We start from the raw sequence: 18084 nt of genomic DNA, 5'->3' as shown, positions 1-18084 counted from the left end.
ATGGAAAACTAAGGGAGGAAAATAGACATTTTTCACTGTTCGTTTGGAGAGAAAAGAAAGAGAGGATGGAAAATCGGGAGGAAAATTTTCCTCCCGGACCCACAAAAATTTTCCTCCCAAATTGGGAGGAAAATGGTGGGGAGAAAACATTGGGATAGGGGCTTTTACTAAAAAGCCCCCATCCCACCTAACGTGTTTTTTTTTTTTTTTTTCAACGTTATTGAGAACGTTTTTTTTTTCTTTTCTTTTCAACGTTACTGTCTGAACGTTCTTTTTTTTTTCTTTTCTTTTCAACGTTACTGTCTGAAAGTTTTTTTTTTCAACATCTGAACGTTTTTTTTTTTCTCAACATCTTACATATTATATAATAAGGGTATAATAGTCAATTTATATAAATTACATTTTCCATCCTTCCACTTTTTCACCCCTTCAACCGAACACACAAGAAGGAAAATTAAATATTTTCCATCCTCTCACTTTTCCACTCCTCCAACCGAACAGACCCTAATTGTATGCCAAGTTTAACAAGATGGATACTGAAACTTCAGGTTAACATGTGGTATTTGTACACCGTTCTATGCACAATGGATCTCCATATACTTTTTTTTCTTTTACCAAAGTTTCACCAAGTTAAGTAGACAATGATAAACACATTATAGGCCAAGTGAACTTCATTTGAGTAATAAAGTTATAAGTATTTTTACAGGCTTTTCAGATGGCTCAATTGCAAATCATGGAGGTTATGCACAGTAAAACAAGTAGAAGATCTCTAAAGCCTGATCAGAATTTTCCCCATATGGTCAACTGGCATAATTTTAAGTATTCCAGTAGCAATCCAAGGCAGCATGACAATCCTCCAAGCTCTAACCTTGGCCCATCATCTTGGGCCATATTTCAAAATTCCAGCTGGGTCTATAGTAGTCATACCCACCGTATCTGCTGTCATCTCTCTTACTCTAATCGATCGCTTCCTTTGTCCCTTGTGGCTGAAACTGACCCGTCAGTCTCTAACACCTCTTGAACGAGTAGGAGTAGGCCATATCCTAAACATTCTTAGCATGACTGTGTCAGCAATAGTGGAGTCTAAGCGGCTTAAAATAGCTCACCACCTCAAACACCAGCCCGATTCAACAGTGCCCATGTTGGTCTTTTGGCTAATTTCTCCGCTGGTTTTAGGAGGCAATATTGCAGAAGCATTTCATTTTCCTGGGCAAATTACGTTCTAGTATCAAGAATTTCCAGTTTCACTGCGAAGCACAGCAACTAAAATAGCTTCGGTGTCAATTGGGATTGCTTACTATTTAAGCACAGCAATGGTTGATCTAGTTAAGAGGGTTACAGGATGGTTACCGGATGATATAAATAAAGGGAGGCCAGATAATGTGTACTGGATGCAAGCTGTAGTTGGGGTGCTGAACTTTGGTTATTATTTAGTGTGTACCTAGTTGTACAATTATCAGACTGTTGATGAGGAGAAGGTATCCCATGAAACCTCTCTCTCACATGTGGGTGAGAGAGAGGGCGCATGAAATGGTCTCACAATATAATTTTCCGTTGATAAAAGGGCGTGGATGACAGTTTTGGCTTCGATAAATGATTCCAGGTTTGGATGATTTCCCATCACTTTGTGCATAAACTCAATGTACTTTCTCTATGAGCCATGATTAAAATTTGTGTATATAAGGACAGTCACTTTTTATTTTTTTTTTGGGTTATGTCAGCTCTAGATATAGCATTGACCTAATTTCACTACAACAAACAAGATTATGGTGACAAATACTTTTAATCACAAAATATCCTTAAATCGTCATTTATCACATGTTCTTGCCCTGTATATCCCATAAGCACTTATACTTGTAGAGTGACTATCACACTAAGGGTGTGTTGGGATAAAGGTCTTTAGAATATCTAAAGCATGTTATGGCATTTATGCGATTTTTGGTTATGGGCTAAGTGAAAATTAAGGAAGTGAAGAAACTTAAGGATAAAGTGGTAAATGTCTTCTCAAGATATTTGTAATTAGTGGTCTAGAATTAGCATAGCCCCCTCCTTGGATCCATATGGTTCTCTCCCTCTTCTTATGTTCTTCTCTTGCTTATTCTTCTATTCTTGTTTTCTCCACCTCATGGCCGACCCATTGCAAGCCTCCTCTACTTACAACTACCCATTATCACTACTTAAAGCAACCTAAACCATGCCGGCACCATGCCATTTTAATGGAGCAAGTGTTTTCTCCTTAAGTTGCTAAAACGATAGTGTAAAGGTTAAATTTTCTTGGATCCACTTCCTTATTGTTTTGGTTATGGTCTAACACTTGTGTAAAGTCAATCTCTTGGGTGGGGATAATATTTTGACGTGGGTGTGAGTGTAATGTTAACTATTAATTTGTGCAAGTAATATGAACATGTGCTTTTTGTATAACAAGTGTTTGATAAATTGTCTCTATCAAGTTATGAGTTTTGGTTTCTTGATTTCTTGGTTGTGGTGATTTTTTATATGAGATTATGGCCTTCGTCCTTGTTTTTAATATGCATTTACACATGTGATTTTAATGTGAATAAAGTCTCAAAGAATTTCGGCTAGTATTAAAGATATAGCAATATCCTTTTGGATTCTAAAGCTGTCAAGGATAGATTTGAGTTAGCTACAACACGTGATTTTTGATAAATTATGGAAAAATTATTTTGAGCTGAAATTTTTATGGTATATACTAAAAATAAAAGAGTTTATCCTTATTTAATTTCAAGTTAATCAGATAACCATTCATGGACCAAACGATTTTTACAAAAGGGTTGACCTGTTGTGTAGTGAATCTGAAAATATGACGAGTATGTTGGGATTTTGCGAAATTTACTTGAAACTTTTGTTGAGTGGATTGGCTTTTCTTTGACATGTGTTTTACTTAGATAATTTTAATAATGGTTTGATTTAATCACTTGGTACCCAAAAGGAAATTCATGAGATATGCTACCTCTATTTTGAGATGTGTTTTATGCTATACTTACTTGTGCACTTTTGCTTGAAGTAGAGAATTGAAATGCTTTGGTTGTGTTATGGTCCTTTGGATCACTTGTATGCTTGTTTGATATCCCTTGGGATAGTCAAGTTAGGCTTTAGTCCCTCGATTTGATTTTAAGGGACCATTCTTGATCTATGGAGACAAGTTTGATTGTACTTTATGATAGACCTTATTATTGATAGACTTGGTCATTGAGTTTCTAGGTTCCGAGATTCTTGGTAATGGACCTAGTGACTAGATTGATTGATTTTATGATACCCAATTGAGGTAAAATTGGATTGGACTTCTGAAGTAAGTGGCTTCTTAATGAGATTTTCTTGAAAAAAAGAGAATCATTATTGCACTCAAACATTTTTTATGGTTAAACCCATTTTGAAACATTAATCATGGTTTTCCTAAAGCAGACTATGTGTACTATTATTGTTAGTAAAGAAATGATGGAAAATGATGTCACTGAAGCTTGAAGAAAGCATATGTGATACTTTCTTTGATGGATGGAAACTAAATTGTTAGTTCCTGGGTAGTAGACTTTGAATCCACGAGGGGTTTCCCTAAATTCATAAGGAGAAGAAAGCTGGAATCCACCAGAGAAATAATTTGACAAAGATTCGTGTTTATTGATAATAATTTGGTTTGCCTTTAACGGCTACAAAACATATAAATACTAAAAAAAACGTCTAAAATCCTAATTCGCACTAATTACGCGATTAGGTGACAAAATACTGAAATTTACCAAAAATGCCCAAATTGAGATAAATGCAGAATCATAAATTACTGACCTTAAGAGTCATCCCAAAATAGACGGGACCTTATTCTGGCTTTTAAACTAAAAGTTATTAAGGAAAAAAATTACTATAAATAGAAGAAAAAAAAAACTATTTTCAGAGCCTTAATGAAGGAATTCGCCTAAATTTTGGTGATGTTCATGGAACTCATCATGAATTTGCATCAGAATGCTGTTTCCCTTCAACCTGCCAAATTTCATGCAATTCCGGCACTGTCACCCTGATGGCCTCTATTGGCATCCCCATTTGATCTTGCGTTGTGACTTCCTACGCCCCTACTACTCTAGGAAGGCATGTGTTGTCTATTCAACATCAATCTCCCCCACTTGAAAAGAACTCGACCTCGAGTTCCCACTATCTGGGTCATCAGGAGGATGATAATCATATAAGTCAACAACATTGAAGGTAGAATAAATGCTCCTGCCTAGAGGAAGAGCAACCACATAAGCATTGTTGTTGATCTTCTTAGTAATTTGAAATGACCCATACTTCTTGTGCTTCAATTTGTTGTAAGTACCAACATGAAATCTCTCCTTTCGAAGATAGACTAGCACTAAATCCCCAACATTGAAGATCTTCTCATGCCTCTTCTTATTAGAAGTTTCCTTGTACTTGACATTTGTAGCTTCAAGTTTCTGCCTCACCTCCTCTTGCATGGCCTAAATATGGTCAACCATATTCTCTGCTGCTTGACTCACTCCTGGAAGCTTAGGTAAAGGTACCAAGTCCAAAGTGTGTTTTGGGGGCTCGCAGTAGACGATGACAATTGGAGACTTACCAGTGCTTCTGCTAATTAAGTTTTTGTAAGCAAACTCTGCCTGGGACAATGCAAGATCCCACTGCTTGGGCTTCTTGCCTGAGATACATTGGATCAAATTCCCCAAAGTGCGATTAACCACTTCTATCTGGTCATCAATCTAAGGATGACAAGTGATACTATAATTCAAGGAACTGTCAAAACGCGTCCACAAAGTCCACCAGAAGTGACTAATGAACTTGGTATCCCGATCAAAGGTGATGGACTTTGGCACTCCATGCAAATGTACAACTTCTTTAAAGAACAGATTGGCCACTCAAGTAGCATTTGAAGTCTTCTTGCATGCTATGAAATGGGACATCTTTGAGTACTTGTCAACCACAACAAAAATGGAATCCATACCTCGCTGGGTTCAAGGAAGACCCAGTATAAAGTCCATAGACAGATCCTCCCACGGGACTTATGGAACTGGCAAAGGCATGTATAAACCAGTATTCTGAGATTGACCCTTGACAATTTGGTAGATTGGACATTTCCTCACATGATTGACAACATCCCTCTTGAGTTATGGTCAATAATACCTCTCCTCCATCGATGCTATAGTCTTATCTCTGCCCATATGTCCACTTAAACCTCCATTATGCAGCTCCCTAATAATCTACTCCTTCAATGAACTTTTAGGGATGCATAATTGATTACTCTAAAAGAGGAAACCATCTTGGATGCACATACCATTGACAATAGTATAAATCTGTTGACACTTACCCCAAATATCACCAAAATCCTCATCATTCTCATATAGCTCCTTGAGGCAATGAAACCCTACAACTTCAAGACGTAGGGTGGTCAACAAAGATGCTTGCCTACTAAGCGCATTTGCCACCTTATTAGTGATGCTAGACTTGTGCTTTAATGTATATACTACCCATCGAGCATGCATCCTGTTAATGTTAACTTGACTATTGATGTGCTTCAATGCCTGATGATCTGTATATAATACAAACTCCCTCTGAATCAGGTTGTGCTTCCAATGCTTTAGAGTCCGTACTACAGCAAAGAACTCTAGTTCATAGGCCGACCATTTACTTTGAGCTTCATAAACTTTCTCACTGAAGAATGCTATTGGTCTATTGTCTTGTGAAAGAACAACGCCTATCCCGACTACAGATGCATCACACTCCACCTGAAACACTTTATTGAAGTTAGGCAATGCCAAAACTGGGGCTATGCTTAACTTCGCCTTGATCAAGGCAAAGCTTTGTTCTGCCTCCTTTCCCCATGAGAACCACCCCTTCTTCAGACACTTAGTGATAGGGGTTACTATGCTACTAAAATCTCGAACAAACCTTCGATAGAAGGTAGCTAGCCCATGGAAACTTCACACATCACTCACTATCTTTGGGGTTGGCCATTCTCTGACTGCATGGACTTTGTCCTCATTAACATGAATCCCATCCACACTGACCACATACCCTAAGAACGGTAACTTATCAATCAAGAAGCTGCACTTCTTCAAGTTGATATACCACTTATTGGCCTGCAGCATTGCCAATACTTCTTCCACATGATCATAGTGAGCTACTTCTGTCTTATTGTAAATCAGAATATCGTCAAAATAAACTACCACAAACTTTCCAATAATTTATTTCAATACCTGATTCATAAGCCACATGAAAATCATGGGAGCATTGGACAATCCGAAAGGCATCATCATCCACTCATACAACCCCTCATTTGTCTTAAAAGCTGTCTTCCACTCATCTCTAGGTCGGATCCGAATTTGGTGATACCCACTCTTGAGATCCAGCTTGGTGTAACACTTGGACCCACTTAGCATATCAAACATGTCATCTAGTCGGGGAATAGAAAATCGATACTTGAGTGTGATCTTGTTGATGGCTCGACTATCAACACACATATTCTAGCTCCCATCCTCCTTAGGTATTAATAATGTCGGAATTGCACATGGTCTCATACTCTCTCTGATCTGCCCCTTGCTCGAAAGCTTATCCACCTACCCCTGTAGAATTTGACCCTCCTAAGGATTCATCCTGTAATGTGGTAGGTTTGGTCGACTAGCTCCAGGAGCTAAATCAATAAAATGTTGGATGTTGCGCATTGGTGGTAAACCTGCAGGCAACTCTTTTGGAAAAAGCTCTTCAAACTCCTTGATCAATGGTTGAATTGCGTCAGGTATCTCAGCAACCTTCTTTGACTCGCCATTTGTCACCACTATAGCATATACCTGTTTCAAGTCCTTACACTCTCTGTCAAACTCATCCTTATTGTTAACTTTGAGAAGTGATGGCTTCCCCCCCACTTTAGAAGCTTTGGGTACACTACCTTCCTTAATAGGACCAAGGACAATTTTTTTGCCATTCTTAAAGAACACATACACATTATTCTTACACCTATGAGTAGCATCTACATGATACTGCCAATGTCTACCCAATATTAAATGACATTAATCCATTTCAACAACATCACAAACTACTTCATCTACATTATATTTACCCATAGAAAAAGTAACACGACTTTGTTGAGTAACAAAAGTTTCTGTACCTTTCTTGATCCAACCTATCTTATACGGAGAAGGATACTTTTCTATTTTTAGTCTCAGCTTGGTAACCAAAATCTTTGACACGATGTTCTCTACACTGCCACTATCAATGATCAAATCAAAGATCCTCAGCTGATGTTGCATCGTGCTCGGAAGATCTCATTCCACTGATCACTGTATTCTGCCCTCAGTGTGAGCAACAACCTCTGAATCACCAAATACCTCCCTAATGGCATGCCTTCCTCACCTTCTTAGATCTCATTGGGATCATAGGCATATGGATCAACATCATTATACACCTCTTAACCGTCCTGTTCACCTTCTGCCTTGCCTTCTTCTACCACCACCAAATTCACTGCGGCTCGCTTAAGGCAAGTACTAGATTGATGTCTTGGTTCTCCACACCTGTAGCACTTATTCCCAGTTGGCCTAGCATAGGGATTGGCATTCGCTATCTGCTAGGCTGTGGAACCTGCTATTACCATTGTGGATTGGTTGACACCACTGTTCTCCCTAACTACGGGTTGTGATCGTGGCGCAAACATGGGTTGTTTACCTTTGTTGGCAGTGGAATTGGAGGTTGGAAAATTTCAAACCTACCCTGAGATGCTGATATTCTATTTTCTTGGATAGGGTTATGGCCATATTTAAAGTATATATGGTTTGTAAGGATACCTAATCTCAGATGGAAACTCGCAACCCGTTTACAATTCCTCCAAATCTTTGCGATTCGCCAGTTTGTCAAATTCTTCCAAGTACTCATTAACGGTTCGAATACCCTGCCTGCAATCCTGGTACTGTCTAAACAACTCTTGCTGGTAATCTGGTGGTAAGAACCAATCTGTCATTAATCTCTTCATTCTCCTCCATGATCGTATTGGAAGTTTTTGTTCATAGGTACGGTTTAATTGAACACGATCCCACCAGGCAGATGCTCCTCCTTTCAATTTGTAGGTCACCAAACACACTTGTTTGTCATTTACAGTACCCATATAATTGAACAAATTTTCCACCTTACTAATCTAATCCAGATACTCTTCAATAGAGACATTACCATTAAAGGACAGTAACTCTACTTTCATCCGATAGTCCCTCTGTTCTTGATAATCTCGGCCATTATCCCTCACAGGACCACGATGATTCCCAAGGACTCTTTCTGTATACTTCTCATCCTCACTGTTCTCTTCGTTGTAGTCTTGCTGCTTGTTTCAGTTTGGACCACGATGGGGAGGGCCACGCAATCGATTATCATGTCACTCTTCGTCATCACGATTAAGATTTTAGTTAAGCAAGGTGGCAAGTGCTTCTTGAATCTGGTCTAGAGTTTGTTGGGTTGAATCACGAAACTGTTGATTTTCATCACGAAAATCAAGGAACTCAGCCCTAGTGAGGACTAGGTTGTTGACATTGTCACCGCCATCATTGTTGTGGTGGTTGTCATCTCGCTGGTTAGCCATCAGACCAGGGTAAGTCAAGACTCAGATACCAACTGATGTTGCAGAAGCCTGAAAAAAGCACATGCGATGCTCTCTTTGATGGACAAAAACTAAATTATTAGTTCCTAGGTAGTAAATCTCAAATCCATGAGGGGTATCCCTGAATCCACAAGGAGAAGAAAATTGGAATCTATCGGAGAAATAATTTGACAAAAGTATGTGATTATTGATAATAGTCTGATTTGCTTTTGACGGTTACAAAACATATAAATACTGAGAAAAATGTCTATAACCCTAATTCACACTAATTATGCGATTAAGTGACAAAATACTGAAATTTACCAAAAATGGAAAAATTAAGTTAAATGCAGAGTCATAAACCGCTGACCTTAAGGGTCATCCCAAAATAGACAAGACCTTATTTTGACTTTTAAACTAAAAGTTATTAAGGAAAAACAAATATTACTATAAATAACAAAAACACTATTTTTAAGGTCTTAATGAAAGAATTCACCTAAATTTTGGCGACATTTATGGTCTGTCATGATTCTAGATCAGAACGCCGTTTTCCTTCAACCTGGCAAATTTCATATAATTCTGACACTGTCACCCTGATGGCCTCTACTGGCACCCTCTTTGATCTTGCGTTGTGACTTTTTGCGCCCCTGCTGCTCTAAGAAGGCATGTGCTATCTATTCTACATCAAAAAATGCATGAAGCCTGAAGGTGCATCATAATTGTCAATGCATATGGTGAAATGCATGATTTATTAGCATGGAAAAGATAAGCATCTTTGATATGTTTCTTGGTAATGGATTTTATGGATTTCTTGAAATTATTTGCAAATTCTAAAGATGTTTTATCTTGACTCATGATATTTTGGAAATTGATAGAAAATCTTATTGACAAGAAATGATTTTGGATAATTTGAGAACTTTGTGAAATGCTTGGATATTAGAAGGTTTTATGAAACTACTTGGAAACAAACTACAAGTTTCAATTTCATTTAACTAAAAGCTTTATGTTGTTTTTACCCTTGTGCCGTGACAGGTGTGCTTACCCATCCAGATGCCGCAGTCTTTGTGACATTGGTATCTTGGCATCTTGTCTTTGTGGTGGATTGACGTCTTTGTGGCATAACTTGATGTCTTTGTGGCATATTTGATGTCTTCGTGGCATAACTTGATGTCTTCGTGGCATAATTGATGAAATTATGTCTTTGTGCCTAGGGACAGACCCAGGTGGGGGCCTAGGCCCCCCCGGGTCCAATTTATTTATTTATTATATATAGTTATTATATATTTCATTTATGTAGTTGTGCCTCCCTTTCAAAACCTTAGGCCCCCTTTTCCCCAATCAGCCAAGCTAGTTTAGCCTAAATAGCAACTATTCAACCCAAAAACTTAACAAAAACAATAAAAGCACTCATAATGGTGATTGTATTTTAGCAAAAAAATATATTTTTACTACCAAAGAACCAAAAAATCATGTGTTCTAGGAGAAGCTAAAGCTAAATTTGTTGCTACTACAATAAACTGGTATAAATACTAGTTGATTGTAGCTAGTTGTTAAAAAAAATACAATATTTTATTAAGATTATATCTCTTTCTTCAATTAAAAAACTCAAATTCTTTCTTCCTTTACTGTTTTAATGAGTTGTTTATATTATTTTAAATGAAGTGATAAAAAAATAGAACATTTGATATTAGGTGTATTGTAAAGTGAGGTGCTAAAAGCTAAAATTTTTAGCACTACCAATGTGAATGCTTTAACTTCCACAAAAAAAAAAAAAAAAAAATCCTAGCTAGCCTAGTATTAAAAAAAAAACATTATTTTGTTTTTGTTTTTGTTGGTAGGTGATTGCATCTTAATGTATTTAAAAATAATGATTTTGTGTATTTAGAATTTTTTTAATACTATATGGATGCTTATTTGTAGTTTTTTTTTTTTTCTTTATACTCTAGCTCCTACTAGCTTAAAATCTTGGGTTCATCCCTGTTTATGATGGCTTGTCATGTGGCCTTGGGTTGGATTTTTAGGTTTTTGGAATAATTTTTTGATAGCTCACAATATATAGTATGCAGTTTCATGTTGGGATATTTTGAGAAAGCTTTATGCTGCATCGTTTCAATCGTTCTTATCGTTTCACCAATGAAAATGAATTTGTTGGGTTTTCATGGAAATTCCCAAATGTTCATTATCATGAAACTTGCATTTTCTTCACCTCGATTAATTATGCTACTTACTGGGATTTGGTTCATCCCACTCTCCAATAGTTTTTCAAATCAATTTGCTATACCTCAGATATGGAGTTTGTTTTATTGGTGGTGGTGGTTGGAGTATTATGCTAATTAATAGATTTATGCTATAATTGGTTTGTGACTCAACTTACTAAATTTATCGAGGCCGTAGTTAATTCTATTGGAGATTGGGCTCTTGAGGCTAGTTATTATTGTGCATGGCAGGCTTAGATTGAATGTTGAGGTTGCGTATTCTAGAAAGGATTGTGGTTTTGTGTTATCCATTTGGAGTTTTGAAATATATTCATGTATTGTTTGGAGGCATATGATTTTAGTTATTGTTTGTAAATGTGTTATAGAGCTTTGACTTGTAATGTGTAGATTTTAGTATGTTTATTTATTCTTATCATGTGTAAAGGAGAAGAAAGAAGGAAAGAAAAACTCCTATGTCTTTGTTCATAATGGTTCTTCTCTCATGCTTTGGACCCTTTTGGGTTTGAGGCGTGACAATCCTAGTGATGAAAATTTTCGTCAGTAACTTATTTAATTTTTTTAATAAAAAACATTATAGGTTACAAAAATTTTTCGTCACTAAACATTATATTTAAAGACGAAATAAATTTGTCACCAATGATTTTTAATTTGTTTTTTTTTTTAATTTGACAATATTAGGCTACAAATATATTTCGTCATTGATTGTATTTCCTTTTTAATTTTCCAATTTCAATAGATTAAGCGATGAATTATTTTGTCACTAATTTATACTTATATTCAGAGTTCAACCTATTGGTGAAAAAAATTGTCATATAATTTATTATTATTCTTTACATTAACTTGCCATTACATTACATTAACTTGTTTATTTCCAACCGCATTAATAAACAACTCATCCATTCATTTCCAACTACATTCATGAACAAACCATTCATACAATCTAAAAAGTAAAAAAAAAAAAACCATTATACTATAAAAACCATTGAATTAAGTTGTTCACAAAGCAATTACAACAATATATAGATGAATGATGTCTTGTCTTCCATACATTACAAAAATAAAATTGAGATCAAGTAGTGCCACAAAAAAAAATGTCTTTTTGCCACCAATTTCGTATATGCACAAGGATAGAGGAAAATAGATCAATACTGTCAAGCAAAAATAATAATTATATTAGTAATATAAGAAACAATTTTAGCAATGTGTTAGGAGTATTATGTCATCATTGCATTTAAATAACCACAACTCAAAAAAGCTAAGTTGTATAAAACAAAAATATATTTTCAAGTATTATGTAATACACACTTACGTCTAACTCTCTAACCGTGAGTTCTATTGGTGTGCTTAAGTTTGTACATGTTATACTAGACTCACCTGTTGACCCTAGAGACCCAAGTCCCATTCCAATTCCTCCTCCCCCCTCACCCCATGAAAAAAAAAAAAAAAAAGCTAATTTAGTATGGTCTATTATTATGAATTGCTGCAATAAGTTCACAATTTTCATATATATATATATATATATATATATATATATATATATATATATATATATATTAATAAGTGTCACAAAAAGTTTCATTAATATAGGTTACACACACACACACATATATATATATATATATTTTGATAAGTGTCACAAAAAGTTTCATTAATATATGTTACACATCATAATATATGTTACACATTAAAACTTCATATATATATATATATATATATATATATATATATATTTGATAAGTGTCACAAAAAGTGTCATTAATATATGTTACACATCATAATAATAAAACTTTCTCATCAAAAGTTGCCATTGATACCGTCAAAAATTTCAATCATGCTCCAACAATTTGATGTACTAAAGGCATCCAAAAAATTTTAAAGTCTATGATACATCAGACTCTAGCACTAGCATGCTAATCAGTTTGAGAAAATTGCAGCATAAACAAGAAAGGTGAAACTTACATTTTTCACTTGTCTCTCTATCTACATCATAACCCTTTTTACAAAATATTTGCCTTACAAGAACCCATGTTGGACCAAATTCCGTAATTATAGATTTTGAAAGAGCAACAAAACTTATTAAAATGATTTTGCCTATTTGTACAAACTCAAAAGTGGACCACTCTTGTTATAATCAAAGCAATGTAAATTTGCATGCTCATTTGGCTTCTACAGATTGAATTTCCTAATAAGATATCAGTCATAAGATGGTATTGCATTAATATTGATAATGTAAATCACTAATTAGACACAAATATCAAGACAAATATCAATTCACTTGCCCTTCTCTTAGTGCTTTAGTGCACTAGCTTTCCTCCTAGTACACTACAAATAAATTTTTTTTTTTCCAAAAAGGTGAATCATAAATTGTAATAATACGTGCATGCACATATCAAGTAATAGATTGTAAATAGGTTTTATGCCTAGATATTTTATTCAACGATAAATTTTTTTTATCAATTAAGTTAATTGGACACACAATACTTCTTGTAATATTAAAATAAATGAAGAACTTTTCAATTTTTCGTAATGACCAATCCATCTATAGGAAAAGAATAGAAGTACATGACCATTTCATATATAGGACAAGAATAGTAGTGGCATTCGAATGGTATTTACTTAGGTCCCTTTGGGAACAATTTTTTAACTAAACTAAATTTTTTTTATTGAAAATACTATAGATAAAGCTAAAAATTAGTTGAATAGTACAGTGAGACCCATAAGTAATACAAAAAAGTGTAATAAAATTTATGAATAGTAGCAAAAATAAGCTAAATAGTATAAAAAATAAATAAATAAAAAACTGTCTAATATAAGCTATTCCAAATGCAACCTTACTCTACAATTAAAAAAAGGTAGCAATTTGGGAGACTCTTAACACTTCTTACTTTCAAGAACCTTTGGGTTTCACTTGGTCAAAAGTTGCAAAAAATAATGACTTCTACAGATCTGACAGAAAATTGGGAATGATCCATTGGTTTTAATCTATTCAATAAACTTTGGTTCAAAATAATAAGGATGTGTTTGGATACTGCTTATTTTGCTGAAAATTGAAAACTGAAAATATTGTAGCAAAATATTTTTAAATGTGTAAATAGTATCGTGAACCCATTTTTAATGAAAGTTTTGGTGAAAAAAGAGGTTTGTGAGTCTCATAAACAGTGTACGAGACCCACTAGAATAGACAGAAACACGCTTTTAAAAAAAAATTGAAAAACGCCAAAACGTAAAATACAGACGTAAAACTCAATATCCAAACGGATATTAAGTGTCCGTTTTTAGACCCCTTAACACAAGTTGTTTAACTTAGTTATTTAGCTAAGTGATTACTTAGATAAATTATTCAGATCTAGGTTAACACAATATTATCATATCATGTAAATAATGCGAAAAAATAAATAATACAACGATATGATAACCCAGGAAAATCTAACCAGTAAAAAACTTAAGGAGGATTTAACCTAGCTATTCTCAAGGTAAAAAGTAAATCCACTATAGAGAATCAAAGTTTATAATAAGACTTAGACCACTAACATCTTATTGCTATCACATGTAGAACTTACTGACACGACCACGTGCAAGTTCCGAATTCACAAACTCCTTCTCTATTAGGCATTTGCAACACAAACACCCACACTTGTAACTTTTAGACTCCACTCAAAGGTTTTGGATCTCCTTAGACGTTGATCTTGTATGCAACAACTTCTACAATAGTGGATCTTGAGATTCTTCAAGGAATAACACCGGTAAAAGACTTTAGAGAGTTTTTGGGTACAAAACCCTAGATCTACAAAAGAGGCACAAGATGCAATCTAATCTCTCTAAAAAACTTTGAAAACCCTCTCTAAGGTTAGCTTATAACGTCCTTTAAATACTGGAAAAAACAGTTTGCGATTTAGGCTTCAAAAGGTCAAGTTACAGGCTTTTTACATTTGCTGATTTTTTGTTGATATGCAATTTTCGATCTATCGAGTACCAATCGAACGAAACAAATTGTAACTCATTTTTTTTCATCTTGAACTTGAGTTTTTTGTCTTGGACTTCAATGTAGACCATTCTAAACCAATGAGACTTAGTTTTTGTCATGGTTTGTCAACATTACAAACTCAAAACCTTACAATAAGACTGAGATTCATTCTTATTTTCTTGAAATTGAATCCATGACTTTTGTGTCATCATTATTTTAGATATTTGTGTATGTGTTTTACAAAGAGGAGGTTTGGCTACTGCACTAAGGAGTTTCAACGATAAGCACTCCACTGAGGAGTTTCAACCATAATACCAATCACAATAGTAGTGAGCACACCTAATAAAGGTTAAAAACTATCATTTGAGGTTAGTTTTTTATTTATCAAGATTTTAATTTTTATTATTTGAATCAAATTCTCCATTTTCTAGAAACCTCATTAAAAACACACACACACAAACAGAGAGTAATGGAGTAAAGACATTAAAAAAAAAAAAAAAAAAATCAAGACCCAAGAGAAAAGAACACGTCACATATGAAAATTGCAAGACCATTGATACATATATATACTTCCCCAAACAACATCACCCCAATTGTCTATATCTTGCCAAAAATAAGTACCAATCCCATCTTCTATATAATGTTTGAGAGATTATCCTCCTGAATAAGGGTCCGTAAAAGTGTAAAACTTCCATTTGGCAATCCCAAGCAATTGTCCAAATCGCCTTATAGAACCTTTTCACTGTTTGACTGTTTGTCCTCTGCAAGCGTGGGGATGATATCAAATGAACCTCATTTCTCTAATAACTTGAACATGAATATACACATTCACATCCATGTCTTTTGATTTAACCATATGAAGTTCGGACTCTTGTATCAACAAAAAAAAAAAAAAAAAAATCTATTTGCGCTTTTTATTGTAATATCGATTGTGGTGACATACTTGAATCGATCTTGACTTTGGTTGCACTATCCATTTGATTGCTAACTCTGGACTAAAGCAAAATTTTCAGAAGCTTATGGTACTCATGCTATAACAAAATACTCAATATCCAAAATTCTTATATGGGTCGGTAGCTTTTAACATTTATATAATGCCTTAGAGACCAGTTGATCTTTTTAAAGTGTAAAGGGACCACTCATGTTGCAATTTCGTAAACACTGGTCATCTTCCCCAAAGAAGAAGAATAAGATATTTTATATATATATATATATATATATATATATATATATATATATATCTTTTTGATTACTTCAGTACTATGTACATGATAAATGAACCATTGTAAACTCAATGGCCCTCGCGAAATTCAAAGACTGGGAAAAAGAATACCCATGTTAAAAAATGAAATTTTATATCTTACAATCACAGAAACCCAACAAGAATGACAGTGATAAAGCAAAATCTGTACAAGCAAGAAACTTACCATATAATATTAAAATAAGGCCCACACCACATTTTAATGCAAGGGACTAACCTCGACAGTGAAGTTGTAGATGATTATGGCTCCTTTGCTTGTTGGCTTGCCATCCTATAATCTTTTCTGAACAAGAACTATGAGTAGAACACAAAGTTCTTCTTTAACATTTCGAAGATAAAATTTAAATGTGGCCAAGTTACAGAGTAGTGTCTATTATACATACCTTAACATACACATGTATAATACACACAAGTTGCTATTTAAAAGGGAACTCGCTACTTTAAGTCATGATTTGAAGTTTGAAATCATGACCTCTTTTTTTTTTTTTATAAATTTTATGAACTCGAAATCATGACTGAAAGTCCAGAGTTTCCTTATAAATTATAGTGGTGTGTACTATGTGTCCACTTAGTTGAGTGCACTAGTCATTCCCCGCCTATGGGCTTTGGATCATTTTCAAACACCCTACAATATACTATTATTTTAAATATTTAAACCCTTGAGGTATTACAATTGGTCAACTTGACCTCTTCGATTTACTTCCATTAATTCTAGCTTGACAATTTGTAGTTGTGGCCAATTTGGGTATTGGCATATTGGTTTTCTGGGTTATTAGCCGGTAATGGCTGAATGGTGCTGGTGGGATGTTTGTACGAAATTGATGAGTTTTTGGCCTTGCATAACCTTGTTAATTTTGTTGTTGATTAGCTCAGATGTGATTGTTTCTGTTGTGAGTGAAGATGGAGATGTAAGGTTTTAATTGGGCGGCTGAGGTGGTTGCGGTTGGTAAAAAAATATGGCTGACAGGCCTAACATGACAAGACAGTGTTAATGGGGTGGATTTTTATGATGGGTTATGGGTTGCTGAGAAATTCTTTATTGCGTTAAAAGGGTATAATTTAGATTCAGCAAAAAAAAGAAAAAGGGTATAATTTAGATTTTAACCTTCTTTATTTTATATTTAAGGAAAAAATTTAGTTACAAAATTGATTGTAATCTAAGACTATAACTTTACTCAATTAAATAAATATCACTATATATTTTGAAAATCTAACCGTTGAATTGCATATTCTTTATGCTCTTAATATATATGTCAAATTTTATGTCAATCAAATATTATTTATTATATGACCTATAAACTTATATTTTATGCATAATTTTAAATTATAAAAACTTGTAATTTAGACAATTTATTGATGACATAACTATTGATCTTTCATTTTCTAGAAATTTTGCAAACATGAAGGATATAAAAAGAAGATGTAATCCAATGGTGGATTGTAGCATAAAACTACAACCAATTTTATAAATAAACTTTATCCTTATTTTTATATAAAATACTCTACATTGTAGAAAAAATCCATAAGGAGAGCAAGTTTATGGTCCATGATGGTTGGAATAAAAATGTCATATATTATGATTTTAATATAAATGTTCATAAAAAAAAAAAAAGTTTGAAGAGTGATGTTAGGTATAATACAAATTTTATTAAATATACTTTGTTTGTTTGTTTGTTTTTTTGTTTTTTTTGTGTGGAGAAAAATAAGCATTACAAATTCAAGTATTAATCATAATCAAAAATTAATTTAAACATTTATTTATTATATTATTCAAGTGGTATCAATCACACCTACAAAAAAAAAATTTACCATCATGTTTTTATATAAAATATTACAAATTGTAACTTAACTCATTGGTATCTTTTGGTGTTTCTAAGGGAGATATCTAGCTAGAGTCTCCCCCAATTGAAACTAAAAAAAAAAAAAAAAAAAGTGATCAAATTTTTGCCAAATTAATTTGTAAATTTTCTATAGTAAATTTTGTAATACTTTTATCATTTTCTGAAGTTTAAGACGGTAGGATATGTAGCATCTCATCATTCAATTCATTTGCTTGGTGGTGATTTGG

General features: G+C 34.1%; 1 pseudogene; it reads left to right on the top strand.

Moving 5' to 3' along the window:
- Nucleotides 1–4028, top strand: part of LOC142606020 (protein NRT1/ PTR FAMILY 2.7-like) — a 58650-nt pseudogene extending 54622 nt beyond the window's left edge.
- Nucleotides 4029–18084: the final 14056 nt, after the last annotated feature.

The sequence above is a fragment of the Castanea sativa genome, chromosome 8 (genome assembly GCF_040712315.1).
Source record: "Castanea sativa cultivar Marrone di Chiusa Pesio chromosome 8, ASM4071231v1".
Taxonomy (NCBI): domain Eukaryota; kingdom Viridiplantae; phylum Streptophyta; class Magnoliopsida; order Fagales; family Fagaceae; genus Castanea; species Castanea sativa.
The sequence above is the reverse complement of the archived record's forward strand: the minus strand, read 5'-3'. Positions and strand labels throughout refer to the sequence as shown.